Source organism: Saimiri boliviensis, chromosome 14 (assembly GCF_048565385.1).
Source record: "Saimiri boliviensis isolate mSaiBol1 chromosome 14, mSaiBol1.pri, whole genome shotgun sequence".
NCBI lineage: Eukaryota > Metazoa > Chordata > Mammalia > Primates > Cebidae > Saimiri > Saimiri boliviensis.
Genome location: NC_133462.1, coordinates 48,468,908 through 48,492,082, shown reverse-complemented (window position 1 = coordinate 48,492,082; position 23,175 = coordinate 48,468,908). Strand labels below are relative to the sequence as shown.

General features: G+C 53.9%; 1 protein-coding gene across 1 annotated transcript in view; it reads left to right on the top strand.

The window, feature by feature from the left end:
* The first annotated feature begins 1,759 nt into the window (after positions 1 to 1,759).
* SOX13 (SRY-box transcription factor 13) overlaps positions 1,760 to 23,175 on the top strand; it is a 60,191-nt gene continuing 38,775 nt past the window's right edge. The window contains 1 exon segment of the mRNA XM_010348909.3: positions 1,760 to 2,364. The gene's annotated coding sequence lies outside the window, so the exon portion shown is untranslated.

The window sequence follows — 23,175 nt, the reverse complement described above, 5'->3', positions numbered from 1 at the left end:
TAGTTATCCAAAAATCAGGTCCTTAATGTTGGTTTCTCCAACTCTGCGGCATCCACCTGTTTTCTCCTTTCCATTCCCCCTACTCCCAGCTTAGCTCAGGCCTGCATCATTTACACTCTGGCCACTGCCATGGTCTGGTCACTGGCTTCCTTCCTACCTCCAGCGAGACTGATGGCATCTGAGGCCTTGCCTCGGTGGCTCCCCATTTCCTTCTATCAACAAATATTGACCAGTAAGTATTTACCAAGAGTCTGCTCTGCTCTTTACCAGTCCCTGGCTAGGCATAGTGGAGAGACACACCGCTGTCCTTGTGGGGTTTACAGTCCAAAGAGGAGACAGACAAATGAATGGCTACTATATTATTTACAAGTGGGGAGTTTTCCAGAGCCCATAGATGGAAAGCCTTGCCCAGATGTGGCCATCAAGAAAGGCTCCTGGGAAAGTTGACATCTAGGCTGAGACCTAAAAGATGAATAAAAGGAGTTAGCCAAGCAAAGCAATGGGCAAGGATGAAATCAAAGCCCTTTGAAGGTCTTGAGAGCCTTGCTGACCATCACCTTTGGACACGCAGGCCACCCACACTGTGGGCATAGACTTCTTAGTAGGTTCACGATTGTCACTCCTTTAACCTGCCCTACACCCACAGGTCCTTCCAAGACCCATTTCAGATGCCACTTTCCCAAGAAGACTCTGGTTCCAGTCCCCACACCCCATTGTCTTTGGTGGCCCCACGCCCGTTTTCCTGCCCTATCTTAGCTCTCTAACTTCAATGCAAGGTACATTGACCCGTTCTTCTACAAAATCAGAATCCAGAAAAGGCAGGACAGTGTCTCATTTGCCTTCGTGTCCCTTGCACCCAGATGAGCCAGTCATAAGTAGACTTTTTTTTTTTTTTTTTTGAGACGGTGTCTCACTCTGTCCCCCAGGCTGGAGTGCAGTGGTGCGATCTCCACTCATGACGACCTGTACCTCCTGGGTTCAAGCAATCCTTCTGCCTTAGCCTCTTGAGTAGCTGCAATTACAGGCATGTGCCACCACACCCAGCTAATTTTTGTGTTTTTAGTAAAGCAGGGATTTCACCACGTTGACCAGGCTGATCTTGAACTCCTAACCTCAGGTGATCTGCTCCCTCGGTTTCCCAAAGTGCTGGGATTACAGGTGTGAGCCACCGTGCCCGGTGACATGTAGACATTTGATAAACATGTTGAATAAAAGGAAGCCAACTCTCCATTCTCCCCTATCCTCCCATATAACAGGACAGGAGAAAATAAGAGATTTATTTGAGAGGCTGCAAATGACAGGATTAGGGAGTGGTCGGAGACATCAGGAAGCCATCTAGCTACAGGTGATCAGGTTCTTAAGAGAGGTCCGTAGAAACGGAGTTTTTAAAAACCTTGACTCCAGGCCATCTGTCTGCAGGCGCTGGGAGGCTTGGAGCTGGACCAACTTCTTAGGTCTTGCTGTAAGGAGTGAAGATTCTCTGAGGAGACCCTCATACCTGAGCAATGGGAGCGGGCAGAATCCACCTTCTTCCTGCTCTTCTCTACACCCCTCACTCCACCTTCACCCTCCCCCGCCGCCCGGAAACCTTAGCTTTCCCCTTTCCAACAGAGGTTTCCAGCTGTTGATGCCTGGATGGACCCGGCTGCAGGGAGGAGGAGGAAACTCTCTGTCCCTCCCATCTTCTGCATGTCCCCACCCTCTCTCCTTCCCTCCTCCCCCTGCGCGCTCTCAGTCTCCCTCCCTCTTTCTCCTCTAGGCTGCCCAGTCGCCTCGCAGCAGCCAGCCGCGAGCGCCTTGCTCGCGTCCCGGCTTGGAACTGGACTGTGTGAGCACGGGTCCTGGAACCCGGGCCCAGGAGCGGCAAGCCCGGGTCTGAGCCCAGAGCTCAGCGGTCAGCCTCGTAGGCCCTGACTCGGAACCGAGCCGAGCCGCTGAGCGCGGAGCGGGAGAGCCGGAGAGCCCGAGAGCCGGAGAGCAGGGCGGGCGGCGCGTCTGGCGAGTCGCGGAGCAAGGACCGCGGAAGGCAGGGAGACGGCCGCAAGCCCAGGGCAGAGGGCAGAGGGCAGAGAGCGGCCTGGCTCGGCGGAGAGGGCGCCGCCCGGCCGGAACCGAGCTCGCAGCCCCGGACGGCGGCCCCCCGTGGGGCGCGGACCCAGGGTGGCCGTGGGTCCGCGGCGACTCCACGGCCGACGGCGGGGGGGCGTGCCCCCTCCCAGCCCAGCGGCCTCAACCCGGCCCGCCCGCGGCGTCGCGGGGGCATGTGAACGGGAAGCCCAGGCTGCGCCGCGAGGACTGCACGGAGGAGGAGCAGGAGCGCGGAGCCGCGAGCCCCGAGCCCCGAGCCCCGCGCCTGGCTGATTAGTAAGTGCGCCCCTCCGCGCCGCGATCGCGCCGTCGCACCCATCTCCCCCACCCCTCTGAAGTTTGACACTCGCGCCCCGACGTTTCTGGGCACCCACTGGCTCTCTTCCCTGCGAGTTTCCACCCTATGCAAAGTTTTTCGAGGAGGGACGGACCCTCACCTACCGCCAACAACGCTGGGCAGTGGCGACTCCACCCTGGCAGACCCGAGTCCTTGTGGAGAGGGGTGGCAGCCAGTAAGGCACTGTGTGTGTGTGTGTGTGTGTGTGTGTGTGTGTGTGTGTGTGTGTTCGCGCGCGCGAACCACGCGGGTCGAGCTTAGGATGCACCCCCAACCCGCTCCTCGCGGACCGCAGGGAACCTAGGTCTTTCTTATAAGCTCGACTATGCCCCTGGTTTAAGGGTTTCTCAGCGGGAAGCCCAGGCGACCTGCGCGCGTCCTGCGTGGGGCTCAGGTGCCTGCGACTAGGCGCAGAGCTCCTCCGCCATGGTTGCGTGGGGTTCTGGGGAACAGACGCGCACCCCTTGCCACGGTTCCAGGGTCGTTCCCCAGCAGACCAGACCGGCGCCGCATCCTGTTTGTTTTCTGCTCCGACTGCTCCTGTTCCACCCCCACCCCCACCCCAGGCTGCTTCTTACTACCCCCGCCTCCCGCCCTGGGATCTCGGAGCTGAGCCTGTTCATCCCGATTTCGCTGCAAACGCTGATCGCGCCTAGGGGTAGGGAGATGCGGAGCGGTTAGTCGCTCAGTTCCCAGCGGCTCGCCATTGTTTTCCCACCCCGCGCGTTCTGTACGTAAACACACACGCACACACAAGGTCGTGTGTGTGCGCCGGCTCTCACTGCTTCGCGTCCCCAGGCGCGCAGGGATCGCCCGCGGGATTTGCCCAGCTGCCCGCATGGGTCTTCAGGCTGGAGGCGCTCCAGGACTTAACTGGAGCTGGGGAAGGCCAGAGACGTGGGGGTTGCCGGAGAGTCCCAGGCGGGGCGGTGAGCCCGGCCTGGGCGGGAAGTGAATTTTGAACTTCAGCCCTGGACCTTTCCGGGAGGACCCCGAGCGCTCCAGCTGCGGCTCCCGCCCTGGAGGGCCCGCGGCAGCTGCAAAGACTCCGCTGGCGCTCTTGGCAGCCGCCTCGGTGACAGAGGCTTGGAGGAAGCCGAGGAGTTTTCCTGGGAAGTTTGCTTTGACTCTCTGGGAATTTCCGGGCAGGACGCCTCGGCGCTGGCGCTGGTGAAGGGATCTGGTCAAAGACAGCCAGAGACGATGCTCCTGACCACTAGGCTGTACTTGGATCTCAGTGGTCCAAGTAGGTGGGTCCCTACCTCCCTGAGTTAGTTCATGCCTTCCAAACCAGTATCCCCCAAATGATTACGACATGCGGGTTTCCACGATGGGTGCATAACTCTGCTCGTTTCGCAGTCTAGGGAGGCAAGCCCGGTTCCGGCCGGGCGGTGCTCTCCGTCGATCCAGGCCGCTCTCTGCCCTCTGCCCTCTGCCTTGGGCTTGAGGCGGCCTCCCTGCCTTCCGCGGTCCTGCTTTCGGACTCATAGGACGCGGCGCTGGCCAGCTAGCTCCCCGACTCCCTGGCTCCGTAATCCGCGGCTGGGCGCAGTCCTGAGTCAGGGCGTGAGGCTGACCCTTGTTTCCACTGTGCTTCATTAGAAAGCGCCTCGCAAGATGCTGGGATTCAGCACTTTTGGATTCCAGTTCCCCATCGATGAGCAGCGTGGGTTCGGACTTTCCCGCATGGGATATGGGCAGAGTTATGCACCCATCTTTGAAACTGGCATGTCGTGATCGTTTAGGGCAGGCGTCCCCAAACTATGGCCCGCGGACAGCTTGCGGGCCCCTGAGGCCATTTATCCGGCCCCCCACCGCACTTCAGGAAGGGGCACCTCTTTCATTGGTGGTCAGTGAGAGGAGCACAGTATGTGGCCGCCCTCCAACGGTCTGAGGGACAGTGAACTGGCCCCCTGTGTAAAAAGTCTGGGGACACCTGGTTTAGGGGATACTGGTTTGGAAGGCATGATCTCCAGGAGTGTAGGGACCCACCTACCTGGACCACTGAGAGCCAAATAGAGCCTAGTGGTTAAGAGTCCTGGAGCCGGAGTTAGATCCAGATGCCACTGGTGGTATGACTGTGGGACATTTAACTTAACCGCTGTGCCTCAGTTTCCTCAGCCATAAAATAGGGTTAATATGAGCACTTCGTGGGGTTGTCCTGAGGACTAATTGGCTTCATATAGTGAAACTGAGAACAGTTCCTGGCACATAGTAAGTGCTAAATAAGAATTAGCTCATTATTACTCAACTGACCTTGTACAGAGTCCAGAAGAGCAAGTGGCGATTGTGCTCACCTAATGGATTATAATATTGTCCACTTCTGGGGAGGAAGAGATCTTGTACTCTCTCTCACCCTTTCCTAAATCAGCCCCTCAGATCAAACTTCTCCCTCCTACTCCTTGGCTAGTGCCATCGCCTTGAGTCTTTTTCCTTTTTCTTTTTTTCCTTCTTTCTCCCTCCCTTCTTTCAGTTTTTTGTGAAAACATTTTATTCCCTCCTTTCCTCATTCTTTTTTTTTTTTTTTTGAGACGGAGTTTCGCTCTTGTTACCCAGGCTGGAGTGCAATGGCGCGATCTCGGCTCACCGCAACCTCCGCCTCCTGGGTTCAGGCAATTCTCCTGTCTCAGCCTCCTGAGTAGCTCGGATTACAGGCATGTGCCACCATGCCCAGCTACTTTTTTGTATTTTTAATAGAGACGGGGTTTCACCATGTTGACCAGGATGGTCTCGATCTCTTGACCTCGTGATTCACCCGCCTCGGCCTCCCAAAGTGCTGGGATTACAGGCTTGAGCCACCGCGCCCGGCCTTCCTCATTCTTAAAAATCAATCTTGGCCCATCTGCAGTGTTCTCTCCAAGGAAATCGGGTCCCAGGACAGAAGTGTCTCCAAAAGCGTGTCCCTTGAGCATCCTCAGCCTGGGCTGCTGGCTCAGGATTGGACGCGCATTTGTGTCTCTGGGGTCTGGGTGAATTTCCAGAGAGAGGAGCCCAGGTGTCTGGGGCCCAGGGGAAGAGTCCGGAAGGAGCCCTGCTCCCTGAGTAGTGTCTGTGTCTGTCACCTGCTGCTGGGCTCACTAGGGAACCTGGAATAGCACAGCTGCCTGGGTGGATGGGATGTGGGATTTGGGGCGAGGGGCAAAAGTGTCACCTCCAACTTTTCTACTTGGAGTTGGAGGATTTTCTAGGCATTTGGGTTTGTCACACGTTCCTTATCTGGTTCGGGACTCTGCAAATGCATAGCACAGGTAAGGGGTGAGCTGAGCCAGCAGGAGGAAGAACAGGCTGCTGCCGCCCAGCCACACTGCTTTGGACAACAGGCTCCTGTCCTCCTTTCTCAGACCCTCCAACCTCCACCCCAGGCATGCGGGAGGATGGCCAGAAGGTTGCTTCTTTGTGTTGGAGATCCTGCAATTGGCAGTTTTTAGTGGTGACAAGCGGCACTGTGGTCATCCCGTTCATTCCTTCAACAGAAATTGTTGACTGCCTGCTATGTGCCAGGGCCTGTGCTATGCTGTGGGATAACCGGAGAACAAGACAGGCAGCGTGCCTGCCTTCAAAGAGGCTTCTTTCTATTGCAGAGAGACAGACAGTAAATAATTTTAAGTAACCACGACTATCAGATTATGACACGCAATGTGAAAGAAATACCGCAGGGTGATGTGACAGAAAACATATATAGGTCAGGCAGTGGTGGCCCTAGATTGGGAGGCCAGTGAAGGCCATCCTGGGAAGAGGACAGCTCAGCCCAGGCCCTGAAGGATGAGAAGGAGCCAGCTGCATAGAGACCTGGAGAAGGGGGATTGCAGGCAGAGGGAATAGCACATGAAATCCCCTGAGGCCAGAACATGGGCAACAGCTATGTGGCTGGAGAAGAGAGACTGGAGAGTGAGAGCCAGAGCCAGAGCCAGAGCCTGGTAAGACTGGTTAGGAGTCTGGATTTTATTGCAGGCGATGGCAAGCCATCAGAGAGTTTTAAGTAGGGGAGTGACATGATCTGCTCTATGATTTTAAAAGATGTAATGGGACACAAGAAACGGTTATCATAGTTGCCCCAGGGGAGGGAAATGATGGCTGAGGAATGGGACGGCCAAAGGATTGTTTTTGCTGCAGACCCTTTTGTCCTTTCTAAATTTAATACCAGGTGGCGTTATACAAACCATACCCCCAAACCCCCAACAAACGTGGTTAACAAACAACAGTTTGTAACCTGGAAAATGTACATAAGAAGTGAAAAAAATCAGGACATAAAACTAGGGTACAGCCCCAGTCTTGTATAGAACATCATAAGTATACACGTGGCCATCATGTACACATGCCTAGAGGGAAGACTGGGAGGGTACATCACAGGATTTACAGAGGTTAGCTCTGGACACCGGACATATGGATGCTCTAATTTCCTTCTTTATCTTCTGTTTGTTTCTTCACTTTTCTACAATGGTCATGAATTACTTTTGTTTGCTTTGAGATATACTCTAGGCTGGAGTGCAGTGATGGGATTTCTGCTCACTGCAACCTCTGCCTCCCGAATTCAAGCCATTCCCCTGCCTCAGCCTCCCCAGGAGCTGGGACTACAGGCTTGTGTCACCACACCTGGCTAATTTTGTATTTTTAGTAGAGACAGCATTTCACCATGTTTATCAGGCTGGTCTCGAACTACTGACCTCAAATGATCCCGCCCTTCTCGGCCTCCCAAGGTGCTGGGACTACAAGTGTGAGCCACCACACCTGTCCAATTCACTTTTTTTTTTTTTTTTTTGAGACGCAGTCTTGCTCTGTCGCCAGGCTGGAGGGCAACATGTCTCAGTTCACTGCAACCTCTACCTCCTGGATTCAAGCGATCCTCTTGCCTCAGCCTCCTGATAGCTGGGACTATAGGCACGAGCCACCGTGCCCAGCTAATTTTTTGTATTTTTAGTAGAGTCAGGGTTTCACCATGTTGGCCAGGATGGTCTCGATCTCTGGACCTTGTGATCCACCCACCTCAGCCTCCCAAAGTGCTGGGATTACAGGTGTGAGCAACCACACCCGGTCCCAATTACTTTCATAAGTGAAAAAAGAGAGATCACCTTGGCTGACTAGTAGTGAATAGCTTGAAGGGGAACAAGGATGGAATCAGGTCAGTTAGGAGGCTGACTTGATGATTTGGATTACACTTGCTTGGAGGGCAGGGCTTTCCACCTCCAGCTCAGATTTTGTGATCAGGAGTGCCAGGGTCAAGTCCTGGAGGATGTGCTGCTTTGGCTCCGGAGAATACTCCACGTTCCACCTGCACCCATCATTCCTCTTGGTGGGAGAGCCCCGTAGTGGGCATTTTGCTACAGTGGTGATTGGCAGACTAACGAAAACATCCACAGTGAGAAGGATTTAGGGCCAGGAGAAATGTTTGTCCCACAACATCTCCGAGCCTCTGTTTTCCCTTCTGTGAAATGGGACAATAACAGTGATACTATCTTCCTCTTAGAACTGTTGGGAGGCCAATGGCTGATGGTGTCTGCAGCAGCGGTGCTCCGTGAATGGTAAAGGCTCTGGGGTTTGCTGTTGCCAGACAAGTGCTGGTTGTGCTAGGCCTCTTCCACCAAGGGATCTAGGTGTCCTTGCCCTTGAGAGGCTGACGCTGCATTCTACAAAGGTTTTCTCCTCTCTGGGGGTGCTTTGAGATTGGTCCTTATTGGGCAGCTCCTCTGGGTAAGTCTCCAGGAAGCTGACACCACCGGAAAAAGCGGAATTCAAATGCAGCTGTGCTCCTGAGCCCCCTCCCCCAGCCACATTCAGGGGTGAAGCTGAGTGTTTGAAAAGGGCTCTGTGCTGGGAGGGCCGGCCAGGCACACAGTAAATCGTGCTTTGAATGGGAGTTATTTTTGTGCTCAGTGTTTGCTTAAGAGGGCTCGCTCCTGCCTGAACTCGCTGCGATCCTCACCCTTTCCTAGTCCCCTTTCTGGAACCTGGATATGTCAGCCAGGGAGGCCATCACAATGCCTCTTACCAGATGGGGAACTAGACCCACGGAGGATTGCTTCCCTTCTGTCAGCTCCCTGCCCCGAAGCAGGAAGCCATGCTCTGGATGGTGGTCTTTGCCTCGGTGACTACCCCCGTTTTTGACTGCCCCTTCCTTAGTCCTCGGGAAGACTTGATTAGGATATTGCTACAGGCCAGCTCAGCAGGGTTCCTCCAACCTCTGTCAGCTTCTCTGATCTAGAGTGACTGGTTTTTAAAAAAATGCAAATACTTTTCTCTGAGCAGCTGTGATGCAGCAGTTCCCTCCTAAGAGCCCTTGTTGTATGCCATGGACCTAGCTGAAAGCCCAGCTGATGAAGCCTTCGAAGCTCCCCTAGGAAAAGGTTTCTGTCCAGCCTATGTAGTCCACAGCATAGAACCTTTTTCTTTTTTGGAGATGGAGTCTGCTCTGTCACCCAGGCTGACGTGCAGTGGCGCGATCTCAGCTCACCGCAACCTCCGCCTCCTGGGTTCAAGCGATTCTTCTGCCTCAGCCTCCCGAGTAGCTGGGATTACAGGTGGCCACCACGATGCCTGGCTAATTTTTGTATTTTTAGAGAGATGGCGTTTCATCATCTTGGCCAGGCTGGTCTTGAAGTCCTGACCTCATGATCTACCCACCTCAGCCTCCCAAAGTGCTGGGATTACAGGCATGAACCACGGTGCCCAGCCACCTTTTTTTTTATTTTTATTTTTATTTTTTGGGACAGAGTCTTGCTCTGTTGCCCAGGCCAGAGTGCAGTGGCTCAATCTGGGCTCACTGCAACCTCCACCTCCTAGATTCAAATGATTCTCCTGCTTCAGGCACCCCAGTAGCTGGGATTACAGGCATGCACCACCAAACCCCGCTAATTTTTGTATTTTCAGTAGAGATGTAGTTTCCATGTTGGCCATGGTTGGTTACGAACTCCTGACCTCAGGCGATAAGCCCAACTCAGCCTCCCAGAACGCTGGGATTACAGGTGAGAACCACCGAGGCTGGCCTCACAGCATAGAACCTTGTAGCTGCAGGTGGCTGTCCTGCCCTGGGAGGGGGGTGGTGGCAGAAGGTCCTTCTTGCTTTAAGAAGACCCCTCTGCTTCCACGGGCTGCCTCTTTTGTGAGTACCTGGAGGCCCTGGGGCCTGCCTCCCTGCTCACTCCTGGCAAGAGCGAGCGGACTGTGGTGCTGCTCTCAGGGAGGATCCTGATGGTCTTGATGGACAGCAGCCGTGGTCAGACCTCCTAGAGGCTGTGAGGTGAGGAGGAAGTGGCTGAGGTCTCCCCTGCCTCCTCCCAAGGTCTTCCATGGACAAGCCAAAGCCCCAGGATGTGTTGTGTCTGCAGCCGGGCCTCTGAGTTCTGAGTGTGCACCGGGTGTGCACAGCTGGGAGACGTCCTGAGATCTGCAGCCACATGTTGAGGGCTTCAGCCACGGGTGCTTTCTGGGGAGAGGAATGTGTATGGCATAGTAGAGGAAAAGAAGGAAGAAGTGGGGACAGCATCACCAGCTGCCACCTTTCTTCTCAAATAGCTTACGATACCCGGGCCTTTTGGTCACAGGAAGTCTGACACTGGGAAGTCATCAAATTTGGAATTCAGTTCCTTCCACTGTCCCCCCAGCGGTGGCCTTAGTATTTAAATAGCCCTGGCATGAAGCCCCATAAACTGCCCAAGGGATTGGGGCAAGGTTGGGGGGAGGGTATTAGTGTTACCCCCTACATTGTCCCCTGGGTCTTTTTGGGACCTGTCCCAGCGAGGGTGTCAGCGTTTTGGCTTGAGAGGAGAGAGAGGGGAAGGAGCCCCAGACTGGGCAGGAGCCCCCTCCACAGACTGGCTCCCCTCCCGCTCTGGTGGTTTTTGTTGTAATCCCTGCCAAGCCTGGCGCTCCCTGGGGGATCCGCCCCAGAGGAGGCCAGACCGTTCTCCTCCCCTCTGCCTTACCTCCCCCAGTCCCCGCCCCCTGCTTGACTCAGAATGGAATGTGCAGCCTGTGGAACAAGATGCAGTGAGAACTAGTTCCCAGAGGGCCTTTGTCCCGCCCCCTCCCATCCCTCCACAAAGGGGGTGAGGAACCTGGGAGCAGGGCCTGGTCCCAGGTATGGCTGGTGGTGCCCTGGTGCAGAGGCAGGCAGATGCTGTGCGGGTCCAGGACCAGCCGTTTGAAGGCTTTCTTAGAAGTCCAGCATGCAGGCAGGTGCTGAGTTAGAGGAGGTACAGCAGGCAGAGCAGCTCCCGGAGCTGGGGATGGGCAGTATCCTTTGTTGACTTCCTTTTCATGTGTGTGTGTTGGGGGGAAATCGCCTGAGGTCAGGAGTTCAAGACCAGCCTGGCCAACATGGTGAAATCCTTGACTTTTTTTTTTTTTTTTTTTAAAGACCGTGGCTCCTATTCATTTTCTTATATCTGTAGTATCTAAAAGTAATACAACAAAGTGTATCACTTTTGATATTAGAATGAAAAGGATTTAAAATACATCTAATTTTGCCAGATAGCGAAACAGAAAAGTCATCAGCGTTGGTTTCCATGGAAGACCAGAGGAGTCAGGACTTGACCAGCGTTAAGAGGGGTTCCGGCCGGAGGAGTGGTTGTGGAAATATGTCAGACTGGGCTGATGCCCTTTCATGATGACAACTGAGGGGACCCCATAGACCCCCTGACGGGCTCTGGGGGCGGGGGTCAGCGGGGCGGGGGGTTGCCCGGGACTCATGGGGCCTCCTGCTTTGGCCCTGGCGCCTGGGAAAGGCTAGACAGGGAGGGGAGCCTTGGCGTGAGCTGCCTTCAACACTGACTTAAAAGCATTAACTCTTGCCTGGCCACACAAGACAGGACCTGGCATTCCTCAGTGGAGGGTGAGGAGGGTTTTCCTGTCTTAGCTCTCAGCCTGTTCGGGGTGTGAGGTCCCCCACCTTCACCCGAACAACCTCTCCCCACCCTCTAGCCCTATTGAAGGAGTCTGAAGTCACTCAACCATCCCTGTGAGGTTTTGGTTCCGGCCTGTTCTATGAGGGTGCGGTAGGGTGGGGAGAGAAGGGGGAATAAAAGGGATGGGGAGGGGTGGAAGGAAGCCCGCGTGCAGGTACAGCTGGCGCAGAGGCAGGTGGGGTGAGGTCAGTGGGGCTTGAATAGGACACTGCTGAAAGCAGAGGGAGTGGCTCCTTCAGCCCCTGCCGTTTCTCAGGCTTGCCTGGCTCCTCTCTTCTCAGCAGGTGGAGGAGTGTGTGTGTGTGTGTGTGTGTGTGTGGCTGAGTGTGATGTGTGTGTGTATGTGGAGGGTCAGGTGTGTGTGTTTGTGGAGGGCTGAGTGATGTGTGTGTGAGTGTGGTGTGTAAGTGTGGGGGGGGGGCCAGGTGTGTGTGTGTTTGTGGAAGGCTGTGATTGTGTGTGTGTGTGTGTGTGGAGGGTCAGGTGTGGGGGGTGTGTGTGTATGTGGACAGGCAGGCAGGGGCCTGTGCTCTGGAGACCCTGGCCTGGCTCCTCTGACCCATGGGAACCAGGCAGGGCCTCCGAGAGCTCCAGGGAGACAGTGAGGACATTAGACATGTCAAGAAGGAAGGGAGAGTAGAGTGGGAGAAAAAGGAAGAGCTTCTGGTCCCCCAAGCAGATTGGGGTTTCAACGCCGGCATAGCTGGGGAGGGGCAGTAGTGGGCAGTCAAGGCTTTTGCTCTCTCAACTTTGCTTCCATGGTGATCATGGACCCCCCCAGCCATCTCCCTGGCCTAGGAGCACGTAATGTGGGGGAGTCTGGCCAGGGCGAGGGGCTGAGGAAGAGAGGAGTGGCAGAGAGTGCCCAATGGTGGGCTCCCTAATGGGGGCTGGTGGAGCAGAGAGAGGGGACCTCTCCTCTTAGTTGGCTAACATACCCTAGCCAGTAACTCCTAGGGACCAGAACAGGAAACAGGATCAGAGAACAGAGGAAGGGGACCTGTGTCAAATCTTGAGTTGGGTAGAGGTGGGTAGCAAGAGGGCTTCTCTTCGATATCTGAGGTAGACAAGAGAGGCACTTGACTGCTTTCAGCCAGAGAATTCTTGAAATGGATGTACAAGTCTAGGTGAATGAGCCTCTTTTAGAGTTGTGTAGTGCACAGTCTGTACAACTGTACACATTAGCCTGTTGGAACTGGCTGAAAGCTTCAGGGACCTTTGCTTTTCATAGTGTAAATTCTTCTCTTCTACTGGGTTCACCTGACCTTAGATCCATACTCTTCACCATGGTGGCACCCGCCATTTGGTGCTGATTTTGGCTATCTGTGTTACCATTTTCTGGGCACTGATGAACTTGAAGTTTGGAGAACCAGAGTTGTTTGTGTGTTCGGGAAAGAGGTTGTGTGTGAGTGTCGGTGTGTTTGGCAGTTTAGAGGGGATCTGTTGACACCCTTTGTTGAGCCCGAGTCCTCTTGGGCCAGTTGGGCACAGGTTTAAGGGACCTCTGGATTCCTGAGTCAGGACTGATTGGGTTTAGGAGCCCTCAGATGGGGCAGGTAAGACTGAAAAGGGACACGTGGGGAAGAGGGGAAGTTTCTGCCTCAGCTGACAGCAACCCCTGCCCCAGGACCTTCTGCTATTCCTCAACTCAGAGTCTTCTCATCCCTGCCTTCCTCTCTCCACCTCCCGTCATCTAAACTCACCCATTCCTTGCCCTTCGGGATCCGTGCTCCTTGATCTCTAAGGAAACAGCTCGGCTAGCCAGCTTTACCAATCTAGGTGCGTGTGCTGGTGGCAGATCAGCAGGCAACTCCAGAAGCACCTCAGCCTTTTAAGCAGGCATGGGGCCTTACTAATGCAAGAGGTGATTGAAAAGCGGGCACTTGGGCTGGGCGCAGTGGCTCAAGCCACTGGGATTACAATCCCAGCACTTTGGGAGGCCGAGGCGGGTGGATCACGAGGTCAAGAGATCGAGACCATCCTGGTCAACATGGTGAAACCCCGTCTCTACTAAAAATACAAAAAATTAGCTGGGCATGGTGGCGCGTGCCTGTAATCCCAGCTACTCAGGAGGCTGAGGCAGGAGAATTGCCTGGAGGCGGAGGTTGCGGTGAGCCGAGATCGCGCCATTGCACTCCAGCATGGGTAACAAGAGCGAAACGTCTCAAAAAAAAAAAAAAAAAAAAAAAAAAAAAAAAAAGAAGAAGAAAAAAGAAAAGAAAAGAAAGGAAAAGAAAAGCGGGAACTTGGCTGGGCAAGGTAGCTCAGGCCGGTAATGCCAGCACTTTGGGAGGCTGAGGCGGGTGGATCACGAGGTCAGGAGATCGAGACCATCCTAGCTAACACAGTGAAACCCTGTCTCTATTAAAAAATTTAAAAAAAAAAAAGAAAAGCAGGAACTTGGATTGGAGATGGAGTGGATGTTGGGGTCTGTCAGGGGTATGCTCTGGTCTTCCATCCCTGAGGCCAGTATGTAGGGAGCACCTGCCTTGTGGCTATGCATAGCCACCTGAGTCTGGGGCCGAAAGACATGAGACCAGAACAGCCTGACCCAGTTTTGAGAAAGTGAAGTTGGCTGGGTGCAGTGACTCACGCCTGTAATACCAGCACTTTAAGAGGCTGAGGTGGGCAGATCACCTGAGGTTGGGAGTTCGAGACCAGCCTGACCATCATGGAGAAATGCCGTATCTACTAAAAATACAAAATTAACGAGTTGTAGTGGCGTGTGCCTGTAATCCCAGCTACTTAAGAAGGCTGAAGCAGGAGGATTGCTTGAACCCAGGAGGTGGAGGTTGTGGTGAGCCGAGATCACACCATTGCACTCCAGCCTGGCAACAAGAGTGAAACTTCATCTCAAAAAAAAAAAAAAAAAAAAAAAAACAGTGAAATAAATAACTGACACCGGTACTGACAAACTGAGGGGAAGGAGGGACAGGGCAGGATGCTGCTTCAGGAGCACCCACATCAGACTTGGGCAGCCAGGGAAGTCTCCCTGAAAGATGTAACATAAAGACCTGGAAGGTGGGGAGAACAGGTCAGAGGGAGGAGGAGGTCATAAGGGCATGTCCCCTCCACATCTCCCAGGGGCCCCACCTGGGCCTTTAAGGGCATGTCAGATGGTCCTGTTTGTCACCAAGGACCTGGGTGACTTTGTAGGGAGAGTGAGTGCTTGGGCATTTGGAGACAAGGAGGCCAAAGGCTGCCAGAACTCAGGGGCCTGTACAGCTACAGCTTGCGTGTGCCAGCACGGGGGAGCATCGGTTTTGGTGTGCACTAACATACGTGGGCGCCCTGCCGGTGGGGGCCCTGGGGATGGGGGCTGCCTGTGGGGTGGTGCTTTGGGTTCAAGTGGGACTTGGGCACTGTGTGGTGTGTGGCCCTAGCTGCCACGGGATTGAAACCCCAAGCCTCTCCCAGGCAGCTGCAAGGGGTGCAGGATTGCTAGGGCCAACTGCAAATTAGCTAGGCTGGCATTAAATGCCTTTGCTGCCTCTCTCCTCCCATCCCTCCCTACCTCCCGAAAATCAACAACTGTGTCAACAGCAGGGCAATTGTGCTTGGCCAGAAGCCTCCAGGGCTGCCAGGACCGGGCAGGTGCTGGCAGGGGCTGCTGGAGCCCCACGCTGGGAGCGGGCTGGGCCTGGCTGCCAGAGCTGCAGGATAAACAAGGCCGCACACAGGCTCGGCCGGCCCGGAGGGAGGCCACAGGCAGGCAGGACGCGAGAACAGGTGTCTCAGGAGCTCTGTAGACACAAAGGGCCTCTTGTCTCCTCCTCCCTGGCCCCAGGGAGCCGCCCCCCTCCTCCCTCCTTTCAGGCCCCGCCCAGAGATCAGTGACCAGGTCAGCCAGGGGGTGCTGTCTTCCAGATTCACCCCCTGCCTCCTCTCAGGGTTTGTTTTTCTTGCTTGAGACAGAGGTGAGACCAGTCCATGTAGAGGGAGGCGCATTAGCCCGAGAGGCAGGAGAGCTGCCTCTGAGCAATCCACCAGCCTTGAGGCCTCTGTGTGTCTCAGTTTTCCTGCCGGAAACACAGCAAGATCTCTTCCCTGGGACACCCAAACATGAAATGGATGGGAGATGGGAATAGCATCTGGAGCTTTGGGGAAGAAAGACATGGTGAATGTCAGGAGTGATGTAAGCTGGGATGAGACCTAAGGATTTAGGGCAAGTGGTGGCTGGGGTATGACAACCCACCTCCCTCTTACCTATTTTAAAGCAGACCTTTACAGAGCACCTACTGTGTGCCAGCCACTTCACTAGGGACTGAGGAGGCCATGGAGAATAAGATAGTACCAGTACAGCTTCTAGAGCCAGGCTGCCTGTGTGGTCTTGGGTAAGTAACATAACCTAACCATGATGATAATGTACCTGCCGCAGGCTCATGGGGCTATTGTGATGGTGACATGTAAAGATGTAAAATGTGAGGCCGGGTGTGGTGGCTCACACCTCTGGCTCACATCCCAGTGCTTTGGGAGGCCAAGGTGGATGGATCACGAGGTCGGGAGTTCGAGAGCAGACTGGCCAACATAGTGAAACCCCGTCTCTACTAAAAATATACAAATGAGCCGGGCATGGTGTCACGTGTCTGTACTCCCAGCTACTTGGGAGGCTGAAGCAGGAGAATCGGTTGAACCCGGAAGGTGGAGGGAGGTTGCTGTGAGCTGAGATTGTGCCACTGCCCTCCAGCCTGGGTGACAGAGCAAGACTCCATTTCTTTTTCTTCTTTTTTTTTTTTATTTTTTATTTTTTATTTTTTGAGACGGAGTTTCGCTCTTGTTGCCCAGGCTGGAGTGCAATGGCGCGATCTCGGCTCACCGCAACCTCCGCCTCCTGGGTTCAGGCAATTCTCCTGCCTCAGCCTCCTGAGTAGCTGGGATTACAGGCACACGCCACCATGCCCAGCTAATTTTTAGTATTTTTAGTAGAGATGGGGTTTCACCATGTTGACCAGAATGGTGTCGATCTCTTGACCTCGTGATCCACCCGCCTCGGCCTCCCAAAGTGCTGGGATTACAGGCTTGAGCCACCGCGCCCGGCCTTCTTCTTTTTTTTTTTAATTGCATTTTAGGTTTTGGGGTACAAAGACTCCATTAAAAAAAAAGTGTAAAATGTAAAGAAAGGATATAAAACAGTGCCTGGCACATAGTAAGTGCCATTAAGAGGTGCCTGTTATTGTCCCTCTTCCTGAGAGAATACTGAAGGTTCAAATCTAGCCAGAGCCTGGGGGGTAGAGAGGTAAACAAATAACAGGTTGGTTAAGTACTGGACACCAGTGGTCCCCACGGTCTCCAGGATGCCCTGGAGGAATAATGAACTCTTCTAAGATTGTTTGGAAGGGATTTATAGAGGACATCTAGGCAGTGTTTTGAGTGAGGTGTAGGAGTTTGCTGGTCAAGAATGTAAGAATTACAAAAGCAGAAAGTGCATGTTTTTAAAAAAAGAATGTAGGAAGTAGTGCCTTCTAGGCAGGGACACATGTGAGCCAGAGCCTGGAGGTGTGAAGGTGCCTGAAGTACCGTCTGTGAGCACAGCTGGAGGGGTGGCCTGGGCCCGGTGTGGAGGGCCTGTGTGGCCTGGAAGGGAGCGGGGCTCATCCCTAGCGCCTTGTCGGCTCCTCCAGGGTCAGGTGCCAGGTTTGGCCGTCACGTGTCTGTCTCACCTCCCCACTCCACAGTTCACCGCATTGTGAATAACTCAGCCTCGCACACTCTGGAGTATCCTTCAATTTGTGGAGAGGCAGGACAGTTTAGTGACAACACCATGGGTCGTTAGAGTCAGAAAGCTCTAGATTGGAGGCTTGTGGGTTTTGACTGTAGATATGGAGCCATTTACCTAATTTTTTAAAAACAATATATATATATATATATATATATATATTTTTTTTTTTTTTTTTCTTTTTTTCTTGAGATGAAGTCTCCCTCTGTTGCCCAGGCTGGAGTACAGTGGCATAATCTGAGCTCACTGCAACCTCCGCCTCCCTGCTTCAAGTAATTGTCCCGCCTCAGCCTCCTGAGTAGCTGGGACTACAGGCACGTGCCATCACGCCTGGCTAATTTTTTGTATTTTTAGTAGAGACAGGGTTTCACCATGTTGGCCAGGATGGTCTTGATCTTCTGACCTCATGATCCAGCCGCCTCAGTTTCCCAAAGTGCTGGGATTACAAGCGTAAGCCACCGCGCCCGGCCAAGCCATATTTTCTTTATCCACAAAATAGGGTAATGGTTCTCCCCCATGGCAGGGTGATGGTACGGATTAGAGAAAAATGTGTGCTGGGCGCACAGTAAGTGGTAGCTGTTAGGGTTCCTCTGTGACCTGGCCCACATCGGAAGCCTTGTCTGGTCCTTGGTCTTTAGCTGTAACAAGGAGACAATGCTCTTTCTCCTTCCTTCTATGACTTCTGCAGAGGCGAAAGGGCCAGGCTGCCCATCGCCTGGGTAGATAAGTTAGGCTAAGAGGCCTAGGACGCCTCCCCTTATACAGAGGGGTCAGGTGCCCACTTTCCCAGGGGCACCAGCTGGGCCCTGCTGGACTGAAGCAGAAGAAGCCTGACTCCATGGTGGCTGCAGCTGTTTGTTCCAGGACCTTCCTGTGGCTTCCCACCAGGGGCTGCTCCCTGCACATGAAGCAGTAGGGCCCCCTGTCCCACCTTTTCTTATGGGGGCCCCCCGACATCTCCCCTTTCCAGTTGTGATGTTTCCGGGGTCTGCTGGGGCCACTGGTGCTAAGGCCCTGATCCAGCTTCTACTGCTCATGGCTCGTATGCCCTCAGGCCTGTCACTTTGCCACTTGGAGCCTCACTTCCCCCATCCGCAACTTGGGAAGGACCATTTGGAGTCCTCTCAATATAAAAGAAGAATTCTGGTTTGCTGGAAATAGAGTTGGATGAGGAGGACCGCAACCATGCTGGCAGTTTTTGCTGCAGTTTCAAAACCCGGATGTGGAGTCAGACAGTGCCAGAGCCTGCACAGGATGCTTCTGTGAGGCTTCTATCAGGGGTACCTCATAAAGCCCTCTAGTTTGGAAGGGCAGGGAGCCTCTAATTCTTGAATTTGGCAGTTGAGGAAATTGGAAACGGTCTAGGTGGTGGGCTCTCCAGAGTCCGACCTGGCTGCGGGTCAGCAGGGATGAGGCCGGTCTGTGCGGCATGTCTGACTTGTTCGGAACAAGTGACAGTCCACACTGGGATCCTGCTTTAGAGTCCCCTGGCCTCCTGCCCTGGTGTCTTGCCATTGATTGTGGTGAACTGGTGATGGGAAGGGCCAGGGCATCGAGGACTGTCTGGAGCCCACTGGGTCTCCGACAGTCACAGGGAACCATCCTGAGACCAAATCTGGAGAGGTGTGTGCTGTAGAGCCCCCATTTAGCCCGTCCTCCCTCACGTCCCACCTTGGCTGTGGACATGGCCCTGTTTTCTTTTCTTCCCCTGCAGTCATGTTTCTCAGGTAGCCACAAGGTGAGCTTGAGACCAAGGAGAGGCGTTGGCGCAAAGGAAATAATGGCCAATTAGGCTGGGGACACTACTGTGGGGTCTCCTGGCCAGGTGATCAGATGACTCCCTGCATAGCCTTGGAAACTGCCCAAGTAAGAAAGAGCAAGGCAGAAAGAGCAGCGGGGACGCTTGGATTTTTCCAGGGATTTTGTTCATGTTTACATGCCATTTGCATATAACCAGTACACTAAACATAATTTTATAATCTATCCCCAGGCACATTCAGATTTGCCTTTTACTCTTGTTCTTTCCAGAGATGGTTAGTTCTGCCTTTTTGCGCCTGTCTGTGCCTTCTCACTCCTGTCCCGTTACTCCTACTCCTGGACAGAGGGTAGGTGACTAGGGACACAGTCAGCATGGGGTGATCGGACCTGCCCTCTCTGAGCTAAGCACAGAGGGCTGGATGCACAGGCCCAACCTCCCCTCCCAACCCCACCCCGGCAGCCACCACCTCGCCTGTGTCAGGGATCAGGGCACCTTGCCTGGCACTCAGCAGTTGTCCAGTAGACGTGAAACAAAAGCTCCATTCGAGTTCGGGCAAGTACATGCCGTGGAGGCTCCTCCGGATCTGGCCTTTGAGCTCATGAAGGGAGAGGCTGGTGGGTTGAATGGAGCCTCTGGTGGTCCCCAGGGTGGGAGGAATCGATTTCCCTCTCAGCAACTGTGGCCAAGGAGCCATTTCTTTCTCTGCTTGGCCTTGCAGGAAACAGCGTGGAGAATGAGAGGGGCAGAACGGAAGAGCTAGGCCTTGTATTAATTTGTTTTTCAGATTGAGTCTCTGTTACAAGCAATTTATTACATCCGGGTCTCCAGCCAAGCACATTCTGTTCTCCAGTGTTGGGGGAAGACACTTGGAGGGGGCTGGGGAAGAGGCTGGACAGGAAAGAGGAGCAGATGAACAATTTTATGACTGAGTGTGTGGTGTCTTGGCCTGCGCAAGCGGACGGGTTTAGCGCAGTGCATTTTGAGCCCAGCCCCGTGTGGGGAGGCGCTCCTCTGGACGCCATGCCGTTCCCCTGCGAGCCCAGCCAGCCCTGGGGAGCAGGGTGAATGGCTTCCCTCCCACTCTCACGCCTGCCGGGCCTCAGGCTCCAGATTGCTCTCTGTGGAATGAGGTCAGAGCAATGATGCTTGGAACAAAATCATCGTTTCTTGAAGGAGCAGGGCCTGGGGGGACCCCTCCGAGGAACAGGGGAGCAGCGGTGTGAGGGGACCCCGGAAGAGGGGGAGCACGCAAGGCGGCCACCCCTGTGGAAAGAGCGGCGCACGAGCACAGCAACCCCTCCCTGCGGAAGTGCTGAGCTGGTGGAATTTCACTTGGCGGCTGCGAGATCAGGGCAGTAGATAGAGCCCTGCGGGCACCAGGGCTGTGTGGGTGGGGGGGTCCCGGAAGAGAGGGCAGGGGGGCAGCACCTGTGGCACCCCCTCCACTGAGCTGGCCTCCACGTTGCCCAGGGCTCATCACTGGTCCCCATTCCTGGAGGTGCGCCCCTTACCTCCATCCACCTGTCACGTGAGTTGGTCTCATTCTTCCCCTTTTTCCTCATTCTTCCAGCTAGGGCTTTGGTTAGAAATAGGGACATCATTTAGGCTTCGAAGGGCCAGTGTTGCCCAGAGGCCATGGTGCCAGAGGGCAGGGAACGCTGGTAGGAGGAACTCTTTCAGGAACCCGGAGGGAGGGCATACTTGAAGCCCCGGGGCCTCTGCCTTACGGCTGGGCCTCTGGTGGGAGCCCAGGCTGCTTAGACAGGAGAGTCAACCCCTGGGTAGTGGCTCTTCGCATCCCACCCACGTCTCTAAGCTGGGTGCCATTGGATGGTTGTTGAAGGGCAGATTCACTGGAAGGATAAGAAGCTCTGGTGGGACTCTGGGAAGAACCAGCACAGAGAATGTGTGTGTCGGGCAGTTGGGGAGAGAGGGTGCTAGGCAGAGAGAGCATGGCCTGGTTTCTGGCTGTGAGGTTTGGACTATTACCCTCCACACAGAGCTGACGGCCACTTAACTCTGAGCTGGTTACTTGTCCTCTGTTCTCTGGGTTGACAGCCTCCTCCCTGGCTAGCTCAAGACTTATTTTTTGAGATGGAGTCATGCCCTGTCTCCCAAGCTGGAATGCAGTGGCGTGATCTCGGCTCACTGCAACCTCCACCTCCTGGGTTCAAGCCGTTCTCCTGCCTCAGCCTCCCAAGTAGCTGGGACCACAGGCGTGTGCCACCATGCCTGGCTAACTTTTTTGTATTTTTAGTAGAGACAGGGTTTCACTATGTTGGCCAGGCTGGTTTTGAGCTCCTGACCTCAAGTTATCCACCTGCCTTGGCCTCCCAAAGTGCTGGGATTATAGGTGTGAGCCGCCATGCCCGGCCAAGCTCAAGACTCTTGCCGGAGGTTCAGGAAAGGATGAACTCAGGTTCGATTCAGCATGGGTGAATTTGGTAAGTGTGTACTGAGCACGGATTCTGGGCCCAGTGTTATGCCAAGACGAGCCTCTGTAGGACACCTTTTTACCAGGTGCTGTGAGGGACACCGGTGACTTACAGAGGCTGAGGAGCCCCTCGGAGGGGAAGGGATAGTGTTAGTTTAGATTGCAGTTAGGTGGAGACCACGTGCGTCGGAAGGAACGTTGGACACAGGCCGAGGAGCTAGGACTTTGTTGACAGTGGCGAACCAGAGGATCTGTCAGAGAACTTTCAGAATGGGGGGCTCGTGCATTCAGGCTGAAGCTGCTCTCTCATTGTCCTACAAAAAAATTCCACCAGAACCCTCTCCTTTTCCTTTCCATTCAAAGACATTTTTGCTGCCTTCCGTATTGAACTGCCTGGTAACTGAGACAGCTTTCTCTTCCCTGCCAGGGCTAGTGGGTTCCCAGGGCTGCCACCTGGGAAAAACACAAGTTGCTTTTCCTAGTCTGCCCTGACGCATGCTGCTTACGGCCTCGGTCCCACTGGGGCCCAAGCAAATCAGCGTGGCCAGCTTTCCTGGGATATCCAGCATGTGCAGTTTCCAGGATAGGCATGCTTATGTTGTGCAGGATTGAGGAATATTGATCTCCAGATGTCTTTATTATTTATATATTTAGAGACGGAATCTCGCTCTATTGCTCAAGCTGGAGTGCAGTGGTGTGAGGCTGACTCACCGCAACCTCTGCCTCCCAGGTTCAAGTGATTCTCCTGCCTCAGCCTCCTGAGTAGCTGGGATTATAGACACTCGACACCATGCCTGGCTAATTTTTGTATTTTTAGTAGAGACGGGGTTTCATCATGTTGGCCAGGCTGGTCTCAAACTCCTGACCTTGTGATCCTCCCTCCTCGGCCTCCTAAAGTATTGGGATTACAGGCGTGGACCACCGTGCCCAGCCAACTTTGGCTCTGCTCTTCTTTCTTTCTTTTTCTTTTCCTTTCTCTTTCTTTCTTTTTCTTTTTCTTTCTTTCTTTCTTCTTTCCTATCTGCCCTTCTCTCCTTTTTTCTTTCCTTCCTTTTCTTCTCTCTCTTTCACTTTCTCTTTTCTTTCTTTCTTTCTTTCTTTTTTTTCCCCCTGATATGGAGTTGCACTCTTGATGCCCAGGCTGGAGTGGAATGGCATGATCTTGGCTCACTGCAACCTCCACCTCCCATATTCAAATGATTCTCCTGCCTCAGCCTCCTGAATAACTGGGATTATAGGCACGTGCCACCATGCCCAGCTAATTTTTGTGTCGTTAGTAGAGACGAGGGTTTCACCATGCTGACCAGGATGGTCTCGAACTCCTGACCTCGTGATCCACCTGCCTTGGCCTCCCAAAGTGCTGGGATTACAGGCATGAGCCAGCGTGCTGGGCCTCTCTCTTTTTTTTTTTTTTTTTTTTTGACATAGGGTCTTGCTTTGTTGCCCAGGCTGGAGTGCAATCATGCCACCCTAGCTCATGGTACCCTTGAGCTCCTGGGCTCAAGTGATTTTAGCTGTGACTTAGGCGCATGCTACTACACATGGCTAAATTTTAAATTTTTTGTAGAAACAAGGTCTTGCTGTGTTGCTTAGGCTAGTCTTCAACGTCCTGGCCTCAAGCAGTCCTCCTGCCTTGGTCCCCTGAAGCACTGGGATTACTGGCATGGGCCCACCACACAGGTCCCCTGAAGCACTGGGATTACTGGCATGGGCCCACCATATCTGGCCCAGAACTTTTTTTTTTTCCTTTGAGACAGGGTTTTGCTCTGTTGCTCAGGCTGGAGCAGTGGCATCATCACGGCTCACTGCAGCCTTGACTTTTTAGGCTCAAGCAAACCTCCTGGCTCAGCCTCCCAAAGTACTCGGATTACAAATGTGAACCACCACATGGGGCCTCAGAACTTTCTTACATTCTGGTTTTCTCACCTACAAAGTGGGAAA